The 15,405-nt window shown below is 40.8% G+C and overlaps 1 protein-coding gene across 3 annotated transcripts in view; it reads left to right on the plus strand.

Moving 5' to 3' along the window:
- wipf1 (WAS/WASL interacting protein family member 1) overlaps positions 1-15,405 on the plus strand; it is a 44,661-nt gene that overhangs the window by 2,474 nt on the left and 26,782 nt on the right. The window contains exon 1 of one of the 3 annotated variants that reach the window (XM_031893226.1): positions 8,521-8,607. The exons of the other annotated variants lie outside the window; for them this stretch is intronic. The gene's annotated coding sequence lies outside the window, so the exon portion shown is untranslated. Of the gene's footprint in view, positions 1-8,520; positions 8,608-15,405 lie in introns of those variants that run through there. 3 annotated transcript variants of the gene reach the window in all.

Below are 15,405 nucleotides of genomic sequence, written 5' to 3' on the forward strand. Positions count from 1 at the left end.
CATATTATAGACCCCAGAGAACTTGCCCGGGGTAGCTGGCACACAAGGAGGGCATCAAGGCATCTAAGATAATTTACAAACATGTGGAGCAGAATTTGTACTTGGTATGGGTATCTTCAGTTCACCAGAGGGCTAGTGTAATGTCTTCCAACTACAACAGCCTGCAATGTGACATTTAGTTCTAGGGACTGTGTTGTGAGGAAACACGTATAAATCAGTATTTGTAGGTGTTGCTTAGCTGCATGCATCTGCTAAGATGTTCTCCATATTGGTGGCCTCAACTAGGGGACATTTTCTAAGCACATTTTCACTATGTGCCCAGGGCCTGCTGGTATGCCTGCCATAGGTACAGGTGGGTAAGCCAAGACAAGACTGGAAGCCCAGCCTGACATTTATTTAAGCTGAGATGCTGGAACTGCTGTGCTGGATATTCATAGAAATACAGCTGATTGGATTAGAAAGTGACATGTAATTCATGCTTTCAACTGGTTATTATCAATATCAACCCAACCATGCTAAGATAAACCTATAAAAATGTTATCTAACCACTGAGCTGTATAGAACACAAACAGCAATTGCAATTAGATTAACAGCTTCCCCTTTATGGAGGAATGTTGACCTTGGCAAAGAGTGGAAATGCATATGGAGCAGGGATAACATCTGTGCCGCAAACTTTCCCTACACACAGGTCCCTTGGACTGCAGTGTTTGTGCTGCTGGTCGCTCCTGTTCACTTTTTTTGAATTTCTTGTTTTTTTAACCCAGAATGCAGCTTTTCTTCCCATAATTCCACCATCATTGCAGCCGCAAAGGAAGGGGGGGAATGTGTTGTTGCTATGTTTTTCCAGTGCTCGGTATCAGAACGACTGCACATGATTTTTAGGCCCAAGCCCACTGTGAATTTTAAATAGGATAAGGGTTTGCACACATAAAACACAAGAATAGTGGTAGTATTAATAAAATAATCCTTTATATAATATGCAAAAGATTTAACAGCAATCAATTTTAATTACAAGATTACAGAAAATAATACATACATTTGTAAATTTACCCCAGGGTAATAGGGGTAATTCTCATCTTTTAATACTACCACTGTGCTTGTGTTTTCTGTGCGTGCCCTCCATTTATTTATATTTACTATATGCCAAGCCCACTGAGAATTCAGGACCAGAGGCCGGGTGGTGCAGCTATATATATGGGATCCATTCAGGGTCGGACTGGGCCACCAGGGCACCAGGAAAAAACCCGGTGGGGCCAGACCCAATTCCTGTCACCGCTCCCCTGGCCACCAGTGTCCCAACCCTGACGCATTGAAAGTAAGTTTCACTTACTTACCCGGTGGGCCCTGCAACCCCCAGTCTGACCCTGGATCCATTATCTGTAATTCCGTTATCCAGAAAGTTCAGAATTACAGGAAGGCCATCTCCCATAGACTCCATGTTAATCAAATAATTACATTTTTTTTAAATGATTTCCTTTTTCTCTGTAATAATAAAACAGTACCTTGATCCCAACTAAGATATAATCAAACCTTATTGAAAAACAATCTTATTGGGTTATGAGCATTCTATCATTTACAGCCAGGGTCGGACTGAGCCACTGAGGCACCGGGAAAAAACAAGGTGGGCCCTGGTGGCTCAGACCCGGTCCCTGTGGGCACTCACCCGGTGGTGCCCCTCCCCTGACGTGTTTCACTTATGCGCTCTCAGGGGAGGACGTTGGGCTGGGGCCCCTGTGGGAGGTTAGGGGGGCATGGCAGGGGCCCTTGTGGAGTGGGGGGACGCGGCCGGCAGGGGCACCTTGGGGGGGCGGGACACTAGGGGCAGCAGCCCCGATGGACCCTGCACCCCCCAGTCCGACCCTGTTTATGATCCAGCATTTCTATAAAATGAATTGTTCATAAGCAAACTTATAGGTTAATTCGATTTTAGAAATGGCTTTAAAGTTATATGTAAATGTATTACAAGCAGCATCTATCTTTTTTCTGTTCTCTACACAAGTGGTCCTGACAACTGAAACAATGTAGCAGAAATCACCTGATTAGCAGAGATACCGTAGAGGGGACTGACTGCTACATTGTTACAAGAGTCAGAACTGGCAGTGAATGCAGAGAACTGATGTCTGCATTACAGGGTAACCACATAAACAGCCAGGGCCTTATATATAGTGAGAGAAAAAACTAGAAGTTGTGAAAGTTTATGAAATAACACATAAGTCTCAGTTTGAGTGTTGATCACAGACAAGTTAGAAAAAAAACCTGTACAAAGAAGGGCTTCTATGCTATTTCCAATGACCAGCAGCAAATGGCTTCCATCTCTTTTAATGGAGTCCCATATAAAGCTTGCTTAACTGGGAGTTATTGCCACTTCCCCATGTGACAAGGAGTATATATCAATAGTGTTCTTCCATTGTACTAAAAAACATTAGCTTCAATGCGGGACAGTAAAACCCACAATTTGAAATCACTGAAATAGAATATACTTCTATATGGTAACAATGAGATTCCTTATTGACTTAGGGGTATATTTATCATGCTGTGTAAAAAGTGGAGTGAAGCATTACCAGTGATGTTGCCCAGGGCAACCAATCAGCAATTAGATTTCAATAGTTAGAAAACCAAAGCAAAGCATCTGATTGGCTGCTATGAGCAAAATCACAGGTAATGTTTCACTCCACTTTTTATACAGCATGATAGATATACCCCTAAGTGTAGCCTTATAGGGTTTAGTTAGATCAGTGCTGTCCAATTACTGTGGTACTGTGGAGGGCCAATAATGGATGTCAGTTTTGGCCACTCCCTTTCTTAAAAATCACACCTGCTTTAAACTACACCCATGTTATCACTAAGACCATACCCACATTGATAATGGTAGCACTCCAACAAAATAAATATTTGGTCCACACTGCAGGGATATCACTGATATGTGAAAAAGTTAATTAAGTCATATTAAGACATATCCTTAAATCCATGTGTCTGCTCCTCCCCTGTGGATAGAGTAGCCACCTCTAGCACATAATTACACACCTTAGGGACCCCCTAACAACTATTTCCAAATGTTAACAAACCCCTACAAGGTATTTCACCAGGCAGACCAGGGCAGGCAGAGTATGGCATACACAGGCAGCATAGGGCAGGCAGAGTATGGCACACACAGGCAGCATAGTTCAGGCAGAGTATGGCACACACAGGCAGCATAGGGCAGGCAGAGTATGGCATACACAGGCAGCATAGGGCAGGCAGAGTATGGCACACACAGGCAGCATAGGGCAGGCAGAGTATGGCACACACAGGCAGCATAGGGCAGGCAGAGTATGGCACACACAGGCAGCATAGGGCAGGCAGGGTATGGCACACACAGGCAGCATAGGGCAGGCAGAGTATGGCACACACAGGCAGCATAGGGCAGGCAGAGTATGGAACACACAGGCAGCATAGGGCAGGCAGAGTATGGCATACACAGACAGCATAGGGCAGGCAGAGTGTGGCACACACAGGCAGCATAGGGCAGGCAGAGTATGGCACACACAGGCAGGGTAGGGCAGGCAGAGTATGGCACACACAGGCAGCATAGGGCAGGCAGAGTATGGCACACACAGGCAGCATAGGGCAGGCAGAGTATGGCACACACAGGCAGCATAGATCAGGAAGAGTATGGCACACACAGGCAGCATAGGGCAGGCAGAGTATGGCACACACAGGCAGCCTAGGGCAGGCAGAGTATGGCACACACAGGCAGCATAGGGCAGGCAGAGCATGGCACACACAGGCAGCATAGAGCAGGCAGAGTATGGCACACACAGAGTAGGGCAGGCAGAGTATGGCACATTCAGACATGGTAGGGCAGGAGACAGTGAAACTTATCAGGACCATGCAATTACCCACGGTATGTACTGTACTATGTGTTACAATGCTGGTGTCACTTCTATAGTCTGTTTGAGGTGTGAACTATGCAGGCACTTAAAGGAACAGTAACAGCAAAAAATAAAAGTGTTTAAAGTAATTAAAAGATAATGTACTGTTGCCCTGCACTGGTAACAGTTGTGTTTTTGCTACAGAAACACTACTGTAGTTTATAATATATAAATACCCTTCTGTGTAGCCACGGGGGCAGCTTTTCAAACTGGAAAGAAGAAGAAAAGGCACAGGTTACAAATAACAGATAAAACACCATTGTATTCTACAGAGTCTGCTAAGTAACCTGTGCCTTTTCTCCTATTGAATGGGTAAACAGCAGGGTATTTATAAAAGCTATAGTCTTTCTGAAGCAAACACACAACGTAAACCAGTGCAGGGCAGCAGTATATTACAGTTTAATCACTCTAATACGTTTTCATTTTTTGGTGTTACTGGTCCTTTATAACTGTGAACAATGCAGGGGCTTGCAGGTGTGAATGATACATTTGACTACAGCCTGAATCTGAGGTGTGAACAATGCAGGGGGGCAGTTAATCTCAATACTGATACCATTTAAAGCTTACACAAATGTAACAGGAGCAAGACTTTAATGGGGGTTTTACCAGTCCGATAGCAGAGAGTTAGATTATTGTCTGTATATTACTGCTGAAAATCTACAGCAAATAAATGGCTTAAGGTCCCCATACACAGGCCGATTCTAGCTGCCGATATCTGCAGCTAATCGGCCCGTGTATGGGCACTACCAATGGGCCTGCCCAACCAATATCTGGCCTGAAATCGGATGTCGATCGGGCAGGTTAAAAGATCTAGTTGTATCGGGGACCGCATTGGCTCGTTGATGTGGTCCCCGGACCGACTTTGCCTATACCCGTCGTTATAATTCGATCGTTTGGCCCCAGGGGCCTTTAGTCAGAGTTACTTTTATCAGCCACAGATAAATCCCTTTCTTGTCCTCAGTTATCTGACAGTTACCATTGCTTATCATTGCTGATATCTCATTCAAGCCCTGAGAGTTCATGAGACATGCTCACTACAAGAGCTTTACACCCTCCCTCACCCCTTTGCTCAGAATAGTTGGGGATTAGTCATTACATTTTTAAAGCTTAGTTAGTTTATAACATATGTACGCTGGCATTTCAGGTACAGGGAGGCCCAAACATCTCCCCAAAGGCCCATTAAACAGTTTGTAGCATTTTACAGCAGCCACTCTGGCATTTGTCAGAACCTACAGATTGCCAGTCCAGGCCTGATGCCATAGCAGAGACATAGGAGGAGTGGGTTGCACCCACGGTTCTGTAGCAAGCTGGTTGCACTGGAACTTCTTTTCCTGGTTCCCACACAGGAAGGGGATCATCTACATAGTCCTTTTATATCTGCACGCATGGGGCTTCTGTACATAGCAATGGAGGGCTGAAACAACTGAGTAATCATATACGTAAAGCAAAAATTTGAACAACAAATGCCATTATAATATTTCTTTCTATCTATAGAATATGAATAAGAGTACTATGAATACAGTTCTGCTTACTAACTCTCCTTCAGTTCCATAAAAATCCCCTGGTCTTGACTCTGTTTGCCAGGAAATTCACATCCCTGGTTTTTTATAACTTACCAGAGAGAGAAGAGTTTTAGATATCAGTTGTTGGAGCTTGCACTCACCCTAAGGGTTCCCACCTGGCTGGCATAGTCACTAAATTACCAGCAGGGTTTTTTTTTAGGACCATTGCCACCGCCCCCCCACTCCAGGGTTGCACAAGTGACAGCACTTCCTCTTTGCATGATGTCACTTCCACCCCCCAGTTCTGCTGTTTCATGGGGAAGTCTGCATTTTATTGTCTATGCATAGAAAGATAATCATATATACTTATGAACACATATGGAATACGCAGAATATTTTCTGTCTATTTGCAGTTGAATCAATGACCTGTTCAATAAATACTATTTCACTTGGGGTCACGTCACAATAGGTATTTTCTATTGTATTCAACTGTATTTAAGGCAGAGGAGAAAACAGTGATTGGTGGCTCCCTTCTGTGCCAAAATCAATGTATATGTTATCAGCACAGAAGAGGTGGATTTTAACCTTTTAGGACCGCTCTGGGTTTAATTAATACCCTCAGCATCTTAAAAAGTTAGAAATGCTCTTATGTGAGCAAAATTACATTGCAGCTTGGGCGCCCCTTAATTTGTGCCGCCTTAGGCCCAGGCCTTTGTGCACACAAAACATTTTGCATTAAATTAATTTTGTTCACTTAAAATAAATTGTATGGTAGCAGTATAAATTTTGTTTGCACAAAACAAATTCTGTGAACACAAAACATGGATTTGGTTTCCAGAAAGAACTGTAGTAAAAAAAAATCTTCCAAAACTAATCTAATCTTCCAAAACTAAATGTTTTGCATTCATTTGCAATGAATTTTGCATTCACAAAATGCATTTTAAACTGACAAAATATTGTCACCACAAATATGTATGAATATTTTAGGCACAGTTTTGCATCAGGTGATATAATCATAGATGAGCCCTATTGTGGAAATACCCAAAAATATTTTTTCTAATATTAATTTCTAATATTTATTTGTGAATATTATAACACAAAAATACGTTTTGGGAAAAAGATCATTTTTGGAAAAATGTATCTTGTAACTACAAACGAATGCACATTATTTTTGTAATTGTAAAATTATCATTTTACATAATACAGTTTGTCCTGATAAAAATTACTTTGCAGCTGCAAAATAATTTTTATGTTCACAGAATTCATTTTGTAGATGATGTTATGGTCCAAACAGGGTGAATTGTTCAAAGTAAGTAATTTTTCAAACAGAAAATACGATGTGTTTAAAACACTGCAAACAAAAGCTAGTGGTGTTTCTCCATTAGTTACATGTAGTGATACTGAAAGATAAAGATTTACACTTGTTATTGTGAAACCTCCAACTCACCTTCCTACATATAACGGTCATTCTGGAATGTTCATTTCCATTCATGATAATAAATAAGGTGTCCTCTGGGACTTAATACTGTATGTATTCTGGGAAACTGCTGACATTTATCAGAATACAGTTGCAAAAAATACCCCATTGCAGGCCAATTGCTGTTTTCTTCCTCTCAGATTAGGTGGAAACATTTGTAATTGTGCTTCGTAAGACCTTTCTAGCATATCATGATGCGAAAGATCAACTACATAATATCTGTATCCTTCAGTACTTAACCCTTTCTATCCTCCATCCTTTCTGCCTTTAGTTTCTGCAGTACTTTTTTCTTTAAATACTGTATCTTTAACTATCTAGGGTTCAGCTGGGCAGAATCAAACCCTTAGTTATATGACGTTCAAGCAACTGAATACGTCAGTTTATTCCACGTTTCATGCAAATTTTGGGGTTTAATGCAAGTTTTGGGGTTTGGATTTAATTCCAGATTCAGGCAAAATTATGGATTCTTTGCATTCCTGTAATTTACCCAATTTTTAAGAGATGTTACAAGAGTGTTACTTTTTCTCTGTCATTTATGGTCCTTATTTATCTGTTTGCAGAGCCTTCTTCCCTTTCTCACTGGGAAGGAGTTTTGCCTCGGCATTACAATATGTCCAGTATCAACCAATCATAGCCTTGCATTTATTTTCATAATAAAATCAAGCTGATTAATGCTTTCCACTGATTGGTGGCTTTGGGTCTGTACTGGAGCACCTGGCACCTTAATTAGCAGCTTTCTTCAATGTCCCACGCAGTATGCCATCAAATGCTCCAAATATTTACATTACACAACGAGATTTTACTTGGGAATGAGGGATGCACAGTAATGACATGGTTTTGTCAAGGCAGTTCTATTTGGCCAGCACCCCACTTGCTCAGCACCAACACACAAAACCAACCCCCATTTCGTCATGCCAACCACCCATGACGGCACAGTCTGAAAGCCCTAAACCAGCCCACTGTTGGGTATATACCGTGGCCTCCTTCTGGTGGCTTTTTTCCCTGCAGATTGCTGCCACTTTATTGTGCACCCCCACGCGTCTCCTATGCCTGAGGCATGTGTCTCTACTGCCTACACCTAGTTCTGTCCTTGGCTTTATCCTAGAAGGGATGGAGTTTTGGCATTATTGGAGCAAAGCTTTAGTGGGGAGAAGGTTAGAGTGCCCTTTGATTTTCTGATTATTTCAAAATGAACTGTTCCAGTCGCTGTCTGAGTGTGAGGTCCAACAGGCTAAGTATCTGGTGTGCAACTGAGATAGATACTGGGGAACAGCAGGACTGGTACTGGTAAAACAGGCTTCCTTCTTTATTAAATGTACAAGACAAGAAGACAAGGCAGACAAGATCGGCATTGATTGCAGGCAGGGTAGGCAAGTACCACCTTCAGTTAGTCTGCAATGGACTGTGTAAGGTGCTCTCAAATAAGGCCCTAGGTAGTAAATCATTTCATGGCTTTAGTTGCCCTTTAGGAGGAAAGATATTTTTTTCTCCTAATTAGTTTCTATATGCATGCATCTATATATATTTGCATGTAAACGGTTGGTGCGAAGTGAAAGCGTTAAACTGTGTCCCAGTACAGCACATTATCATGAAAAAAAAGAAGAATAAGGTGAAGGAGGAAGTTTGCTGTCATTTGCAACTTTTACAGGAAATGAACTCCTCGCATGATTTTAGAGGAACTTATATCGTGGTAAAGAGGCTCGCTGAATCAACTCAGGTTAGTGGTCTCTCTTACTGGCGTTCCATTAAAGAAAATCCTTATTTATGATAGATCTTACAGTATGATCTCCAGCATGATGGCTAGATGGTTTATAGAAGTTAAGGGAAAATGTGGTTTCAGCACCGGGACCTAACAGAGATGAAAGATTTGGGGAAGAGAGAAAAAAGTAACTTACAGGAAATTAAAGCCACACTAATAGGGTCAGACTTTCTTTTATGCCGAACCAATAAAACATCAGTGTGCAGGGCTGGGCTGGGCGCCATTCGGCCCTGTAGTGCTTCTGTCAGGGGTCGGCAGTATGGCAGTTTTGGTCTACTTTAGCTGAGGATTCTGTAAAGCTTGTAATAATAGAAATATATATTTCTTACTTTTATTCCTGCTGCTCTGTTATGTTTGCCTTAGTGAGGGAGTTGCTGAAATAACTGGATTCAGTTGCTGAAAATGATTCTCTGATCTGTTGGGTGGCAGATCAGATCCTGCAAGTGCTGAATGGCCCAGAAGGGCCCTGGCTTTGCAGTTTGAATGTATGTGTTCCAAGCAGAGCATCTTTAATTTTGGGGGTCCAAAAAAGATTCAAATTGTTAGAATTAAAGGGTATCTATCACCTATGTTCTGGATAGGAGAAACAATAGTATTTTTTCAAGGATCCCCCTTACCACATAAGCTGTGGTCATGCCCTTGGCACCTTGTATTGCGTGTGTGTATATTGAGCAAGCTGGCCACCCTAGCATGGCCACCCTAGCATGGCCGCCCACACTAGGAGCTCACTTGGTGAGTGGGGGGGTGATACTTGAGAAAATATTATTGTTTAATTCTGGAGTGCAGTTTCTGTTAGGCCACAGCTCTAGTATGGGAAACAAAATGTAAGCTCTTTAAGTGTGATATCAGGATTATTAATAGGGATGACATATTCCTGGAACTGGAAATTAAGTATTTTAAGGTTAAAAACTCTGTGGGGCAGGTAAGATGGGCAACTCCTAGTAAAGCAAAACGCCAACCTTGTACTTATGCCGGTGCTGTCTTTCAAATAAAAATCCCACCACGCTAGGGTACTTTCTTCTAGGGTGCAGAGCCGCCATGTTTAATTAACTTACTGTGTATCCCAGAGCAGGCACAGTATAGTACAGGCTCAGTATAGTAAATTCACCAAACCTATTATACTACTATACCCAAGGCTAGTGTGAATATAAAACATATTGTCAACCCCCACCGAGTATTTTACTTTTTATTTACCTAGGCCAAGTAACAAATACAAAGGCTTCTGTGTCTAATCTTAACATTTTTAAGATGTACAAGTGATCAGTAATAGGATCTTTTTGTGCAATATTTCTTATGCTGCTCTTCTCTTATTATCTGAGGATATTATGAGATGGGAACATTTCTTGTAGAACCATGGCTGATAGTAAATAAGTAATGAGACTGAAAGAGAATTGATTTTTATGAGAATAAATGATTGCGGTTTGTACCTGCGTTCAAAGGAAATTATCTGAGAGAGTAGCACGGGGGATGAAGAGTTGGGTGGGGCTGAAGGTACAAGTTATCTCTTTTCATGGTTGTATTAATGGTCACATTGAGAAACACACTGGGGCGCATTTACTAACACCAGAGTAGGAATTTACAATGGTGGCGTTAAGTGAAATTGATGTTAGAATTTTTATAAAAATTATAAAGGAGTAGCATTTAAAGGGATACTGTCATATGGTATACTTTTGATTTCTAAATTGCACTGTTTACATAGCAAATAATGCATTTACCATTTACAATGTAATTCTTGAACCAACAAATGTATTTTTTTTAGTTGTAATACTGGTGTGTAGGCGCCATCTCAGTGCATTGTGCCTGAGTCTGAGCTTTCAGAAGGAGCCAGCGCTACACATTAGAACTGCTTTCAGGTAACCTATTGTTTCTCCTACTCCCATGTAACTGGAGGAGTCCCAAGCCAGACCTGGATTTCTTACTATTGAGTGCTATTCTGATATCTACTAGGAGCTGCTTTCCTGCTCCCCTCCCATTGTTCTGTTCATTGGGTGCTGGGGGAAAAGGGAGGGGGTGATATCACTCCAACTTGCAACTCAGCAGTAAAGTGTGACTGAAGTGTGACTTCAAAATTAAATATAAAAAAATCTGTTTGCATTTTTGAAAATTAATTTCAATTCAGGATTCTGCTGGAGAAGCTCTATTAACTGATGTGTTTTGAAAAAATACATGTTTTCACTTGACAGTATTCCTTTAAAAATCACACCTTAGCACACAGTGTTGGACTGGGGGAGGCCAGGCCCACCAGAAAACCTGAGCAAATGGCCCACCTCTCCTGCCTTACCCTGCCCCATCCCCCCAGCTAAGGACTCACTGCTCCCCATGAATTCCAGTGCCGGCACAGATAAATATTGTGCAGTGCATTTCAGCCCCCTAGTGCTCCACCGCTGCATTGTGTAGCCTGCTCTGATGGGTCTGTCCAACCCACAGATTATCAGACTTTTGAAAAAGTAGCAACCCCTTCATAATGTGCGTGACCTGGATGTGGAGTGCTTATCGTTTGCATCAAATTCAGCAGCAAAATAAATAGATAAGGGGGTGGGTATGTGTTAGAATGTCCTATTCTTAGCAAGCCTTCAATTGGGCTTTAATTGATTAATGTCCCCTTTTCCTTATACCTTCAGTATCTATTTATGAAGTTACTGAACAAGAAAGTAAAGATGGGATACATATGTGCATTTTTATAGTGAACAGATATGTGTTTGTAATTGGGAGTTAGTTCCTTTTTACAATAAGCCAGTGAGACTGATGCAATAAGAAGCATCATCTAAATCCTGTTTAGAGGAGACGGTGGATACAGACAGTTCAGTGTGTACAAAAGTAGCCAGTGGTTTGGTCTGTGCCTTCTAACTGCATATTCAGCTTTAGTCTCAGCCAATAACTGCTGCCAGCTGCTTGTGCATTTATAACTATGCGCTCGGTGTTTATGGCCATTGAAATGTATAGGTCTACGTATCATTGTATCTTGTACACTGCTGACTCATTTTTTACATTGTGTAAACACAAAACCGACATGTTTCCATAGCAGCTCTACTTAGTTTTTATGATCAGCATTCGGTGCATTATCACACCACAGCCAATGAAAGGCAGACCGCTGGGCCAATGGGTGAAACCATGCAATTTAACATCCGTGCATGGTACAGTATCCGGCCCATTAGACAACGTATCTGTCCTATTGTGAAGCCATGTTATGGCTGAAACAAAAACAATTAAAATTGGTGTTTCACCTTTATATTAACTTTTAGTATGGTAAAAAATAAAAAAGATGCTGCACTCACAGGTCTTAATGAAAAAATAAAGAAACATTTATTGTGTCAGACTAACTTTAGCATGGTGTAGATATTGATATACTGAGACAATTTGCACTTGGTCTTCATTCTTTATTTTCTATAGAATTTCAGTTATTTAGCTTTATGTTCAGTAGCTCTCTGGTTTGGCATTTCAGCAGTCTGGTTGCTCGAAAAGCTGTGGCGTCAGAAGCAATTTAGGGTACCTGGAGTTGGTGTCAGCAAAAATGAATTGTAATTGTACATACAATAAATGTATATTATGTTACAATGCCCTATTTCACAGATAATAGTCGTAATGAAGTACTTATCTGCTGTAAAATACAGCCCAGTGTGTAGTTGTTTCACTAGTGGGAAGTCCAGCTGAGCTATTATAACCTTGTTGTTTTAATTTTTCTCTTTTATTAAAACTTTTATTTTAAGAAACATTGGTATTTTCTTTAATACATAATAAAAGCCACAATGACACAGGCTTAGTTATAACTTAAGGCCCCAACTTCAACAGTATCCTTATTCATGTTGCCAGTCACAGGCTTGGATAGCCAATAGGGTAGTGCGTCAGCTTCCTAGTCAATATACTTTGGTTTGTTGCCAAAAGCAGACACCATCTTCATGTAGCTTTAACATTGCTGAGCTTTGCCAGTGATGAAATGTCTTCTATGTTGTGTTCTTTCAGTCAGCGTGGAAAATACATTAGTATATTAAAAATAGAGGGGACTGAGGTACCATAAACTGAGGAGTTGGAGTCGAAGGATTAAAGTTTTGACTCCATAGCCCTGTTCCTAGGGTCTTAATCACTCTAACAACCTGGCAGTTGGTTGAACGAGTGAAAGCAGTATGAATAGAAGCTAACGTTTTTGGCTTCCGGGGTCACTAACCCCCATGTAAAAGCTGGAAATAGTCAGAAGGCAAATAATTCAAAAACTATAAAAAAACAAATAATGGAAACCAGATGCGAAGTTGCAAGGAATAGGGTATATATAACATAATTAAAGTTAACTTAAAGTCACTTTCTGATTAGGTTTGGACAACCTAATGTTGTTATGTCGCAGAACTAAGTTACTGGTTCCAAGCACCTGTACTGTGAGCCATGCCAGTGGAATTGCTAAGTTAGCGACCGACTTAATCCATTTAACTTGACCTTTACATTTCCAAGACATTCCCTTTATTGTGTATTTTTGTACCTTACCCTAAAACTGTGCCGATACCACTAACTTTACTTTTACTTTTGGGGGAAGATTAGAATCATTGCCCTGTAACAGCAGGGGGTGCTGGTTCTAGGGGGCCGGAAGGTTGTCTCTGTCTGTTCTATAAGTTCCTGAGTTTGGATAATAATGTTGTCATTTTCTATAGTAAAAGTAGCTCAATAACAGAGGACAGGTAATTAAGAGATTAATTCTAGTCCTTGATCTTGATTCTGTCCAAAAAAGTTAAGAAACCACATTATAAACTCACTTTTCTACCACATGTTACTCCCACAGAAATACATGGCTGGGCCTCAGCACAATCACAAAATCTTTTCTTGAAACAAACATTTCTTTTATTTTTGGGGGATTCTCAAAACTTTTTTTTCAACCATATCAGCATACCACTTCCCCTGGCTGATTTCTCTGAGAATTCATGTGCAAATTTAGAAGTTCCTGTTGGACTTTGGCCCAGTAAAGCAATTTGATGATGCAGCCTTGCCTTTAGTTAGAGGAACAGCAAGTTCTGCATTCACATGGCCTTTTTATACAAGTGTTCTTATTGCCCCATGCTTGCAGTTATTTGCATAGCACGCCAAGAGAAAACCCATGAATGGTGATTTATGGAAGATCAGGTGCTGATAATTAAAGGGGAACTCCACCCAAACACTTTTTGAAAAGTAAACATAATTTCAAGCAATTTTGCAATACACATCAATTAAAATATATTCATCTGTAACGGAAAAACATGTTTTTTGTTTTTCAAAACACATCAGTAGAAGGGGAATTATGCCCCCAAACAATGTAGGTCTAAATGAACCATGTCATAAAAATATACTTTTTAGTAGTATGTGCTATTGGTTACTCCTAAATAGAAAATTGCCATAAGAATTAAGGGCTGCCCCCTGGGATCATAGGATTCACAGTGCACACAAACAAGCCAAGGCACATATACATGCTAGGCCCCATCAGCCAATTAATGGGCAGAGTTCTGCCTTTTACTCCCACACTACTTCCTGTTACAGTTAGAGTTGCATTATTTCCTGTCAGCTGATCTCTGAGGGAGCACCCAGCCCATCACTAAATGGTGGCTCAAGGGAAATGATGTAAAAGGGCAATATTTACTGATATATATATTCCAGTTTGGCGAGATTCTTTAATAGTTCACTTAACATAATATAAACTGTTGGTTACATATTCCTTCTGGTGGTATAGTTTTTCTTTAATAAAGCTTTTCCAGCAGAATCCTGCATTGAAATCCATTTTAAAAGCACAAACAGATTTTTTTTTATATTTACTTTTTACATTTCACATGGGGCTAGCCATATTCTTAATTTCCCAGGGTGCCACAGCCATGTGACCTGTGCTCTGATAAACTTCAGTCACACTTTACTGTGCGCTGCAAGTTGGAGTGATACCCTCCAAGCAGCCGATCAGCAGAACAATGGGAAGGGAGCAAGATAGTAGCTCCCAGTATATATCAGAATAGCACTCAATTGTAAGAATTCCAAGTCCGGCTTGGGACTCCTCCAGTTACAGTAGGAGAAACAATAGGTTACCTGAAAGCAGTTCTAATGTGTAGCGCTGGGGCCTTCTGAAAGCTCAGGCACAATGCACTGAGATGGCCAATATTACAGCTTAAAAATACATTTGTTGGTTCAAGAATAAAATTTAGAAATAAAAAGTACACCATAAAAATCATGACAGTATCGGAAGCCCCCTTTACCCATGTAGATTACTCTCTTTCCACAAACTGGTCCAAAGCTTAGATGTAGTCCTAGGAGCTTACCATTAAAAAAAGATGCTAATATTACTCTCGTGCACAATAGGAAGATTGTTTTGCTTCCTCTGTTCATATAAATAGATTGTGTGCAAGGTTGTCAGTGTTGTTTTTCAGCCTCAGCAACTATGTTACTATATTAAAGTAGCGATGTTTTGAAGACATGTCAAATTTGCGCTTTCTTCATCTTCTCCTTTTTTCTGCCCCCACCGACTCACTCAACTTCACTTCCCCCTCTGTTCTTACCCTTCCCAGCCCCTGCAGTCTGTTGTTGCCAGTCATCTCGTTCTGCTGCTTGCATTTTAGAAGCTAAATATAAATAGTATTTTTGTCACTTTTTAACTGCCATTTTTGTTGTACCCACAACACATCACGCAAGCCATGTCCTACCATTACATTTGTAAGATAACTTTCATTTCTGGCTTGCAATCATTAAAAATCTTTTAGTTTCAAGGACAAGGAAAGTGTAATTCACAGGCCCAGACTTGGCAATCTGTGGATTCAGGCA

Source organism: Xenopus tropicalis, chromosome 9 (genome assembly GCF_000004195.4).
Source record: "Xenopus tropicalis strain Nigerian chromosome 9, UCB_Xtro_10.0, whole genome shotgun sequence".
Lineage (NCBI taxonomy): Eukaryota > Metazoa > Chordata > Amphibia > Anura > Pipidae > Xenopus > Xenopus tropicalis.